This window comes from Oncorhynchus keta, chromosome 4 (genome assembly GCF_023373465.1).
Source record: "Oncorhynchus keta strain PuntledgeMale-10-30-2019 chromosome 4, Oket_V2, whole genome shotgun sequence".
Taxonomy (NCBI): Eukaryota; Metazoa; Chordata; class Actinopteri; order Salmoniformes; family Salmonidae; genus Oncorhynchus; species Oncorhynchus keta.
Window position 1 is genome coordinate 3,180,696 of NC_068424.1, and position 2,287 is coordinate 3,182,982.

General features: G+C 48.3%; 1 long non-coding RNA gene across 2 annotated transcripts; it reads right to left on the minus strand.

The window, feature by feature from the left end:
• Positions 1-1,047: 1,047 nt before the first annotated feature.
• Positions 1,048-2,010, minus strand: LOC127916145 (uncharacterized). Of its 2 annotated transcripts, none has more exons than XR_008093612.1 (3): positions 1,730-2,010; positions 1,307-1,366; positions 1,048-1,206 (listed from the first exon to the last, which is right to left on the minus strand). It is a non-coding gene; the product is annotated as an uncharacterized LOC127916145 (long non-coding RNA). The 2 variants fall into 2 exon arrangements; XR_008093617.1 differs by lacking the exon at positions 1,730-2,010 and adding an exon at positions 1,650-1,699.
• Between the last annotated feature and the right edge of the window lie 277 nt (positions 2,011-2,287).

Consider the following 2,287-nt stretch of genomic DNA (forward strand, 5'->3'; position numbering starts at 1 on the left):
GCGTTTCCGTCTTCATGGCTCTCTGGGCTCCCTGGGGCGTTTCTGTCTTCATGGCTCTCTGGGCTCCCTGGGGCGTTTCTGTCTTCATGGCTCTCTGGGCTCCCTGGGGCGTTTCTGTCTTCATGGCTCTCTGGGCTCCCTGGGGCGTTTCTGTCTTCATGGCTCCCTGGGGCGTTTCTGTCTTCATGGCTCTCTGGGCTCCCTGGGGCGTTTCTGTCTTCATGGCTCTCTGGGCTCCCTGGGGTGTTTCTGCCTTCATGGCTCTCTGGGCTCCCTGGGGCGTTTCTGTCTTCATGGCTCTCTGGGCTCCCTGGGGTGTTTCCGTCTTCATGGCTCTCTGGGCTCCCTGGGGCGTTTCCGTCTTCATGGCTCTCTGGGCGTAGCTCATTACAAGCCAAGGTATCAGGATGACACTCTGATATAGTTTAGACAACTATATTCACAGTTTATCTTTACAAAAACGTTCTCTTTGATCTGGATATTTTCTACGCAACGCACAGTATGTAAACATCATGTACATATTGTGAAAACTCTTCAAGTTACAATGTTTTCATTAGAACGTTGTCATTTAACTTTTCATAACATAACAAAAACAATTTTCATTTTCATTCCATCCATCATTGTTACCACCATTTTGGCTGACGAAATATAATGTCCCAAAGTCCATTCAATTGATGTTCTGTAGTTTTGGGCTGTAAACCCTTCCTAAGGCACACAGGAATTCCAGTCTCTCACGGTAGAGAACAGAAAGGAGTTCGGCTGCTGCCTTCTAATTTACGATGGGCGTGAGGTCATAAACCCCCCCAATCAATCCGTCTATACGTCTCCCACTCTGCGGGAGGGAGAGATATCTCTGTAGAACTGTGATCCACGGTAATCTGATCCTCACAGGCTAGTCATGACAACCTGTACCTAGTCGTGCCAACCTGTCGCTAGTCGTGACAACCTGTAGCTAGTCGTGACAACCTGTAGCTAGTCATGCCAACCTGTAGCTAGTCATGACAACCTGTAGCTAGTCATGACAACCTGTAGCTAGTCATGACAACCTGTAGCTAGTCATGACAACCTGTAGCTAGTCATGACAACCTGTAGCTAGTCATGACAACCTGTAGCTAGTCATGACAACCTGTAGCTAGTCACCACAACCTGTAGCTAGTCATGACAACCTGTAGCTAGTCACCACAACCTGTAGCTAGTCACGACAACCTGTAGCTAGTCACCACAACCTGTAGCTAGTCACCACAACCTGTAGCTAGTCATGAAAACCTGTAGCTAGTCATGACAACCTGTAGCTAGTCATGACAACCTGTAGCTAGTCACCACAACCTGTAGCTAGTCACCACAACCTGTAGCTAGCCATGCCAACCTGTAGCTAATCATGACAACATGTAGCTAGTCATGACAACCTGTAGCTAGTCATGACAACCTGTAGCTAGTCACCACAACCTGTAGCTAGTCATGACAACCTGTAGCTAGTCACCACAACCTGTAGCTAGTCACGACAACCTGTAGCTAGTCACCACAACCTGTAGCTAGTCACCACAACCTGTAGCTAGTCATGACAACCTGTAGCTAGTCACCACAACCTGTAGCTAGTCACGACAACCTGTAGCTAGTCACCACAACCTGTAGCTAGTCACCATGCCAACCTGTAGCTAGTCATGACAACCTGTAGCTAGTCATGACAACCTGTAGCTAGTCACCACAACCTGTAGCTAGTCATGAAAACCTGTAGCTAGTCATGACAACCTGTAGCTAGTCATGACAACCTGTAGCTAGTCACCACAACCTGTAGCTAGTCACCACAACCTGTAGCTAGTCACGACAACCTGTAGCTAGTCGTGACAACCTGTAGCTAGTGGTGCTAACCTGTAGCTAGTCGTGACAACCTGTAGCTTGTCATGACAACCTGTAGCTAGTCCTGACAACCTGTAGCTAGTCACCACAACCTGTAGCTAGTCATGACAACCTGTAGCTAGTCACCACAACCTGTAGCTAGTCATGACAACCTGTAGCTAGTCATGACAACCTGTAGCTAGTCACCACAACCTGTAGCTAGTCACCACAACCTGTAGCTAGTCACCACAACCTGTAGCTAGTCACCACAACCTGTAGCTAGTCACCACAACCTGTAGCTAGTCATGACAACCTGTAGCTAGTCACCACAACCTGTAGCTAGTCACCACAACCTGTAGCTAGTCACCACAACCTGTAGCTAGTCACCACAACCTGTAGCTAGTCACCACAACCTGTAGCTAGTCACCACAACCTGTAGCTAGTCACCACA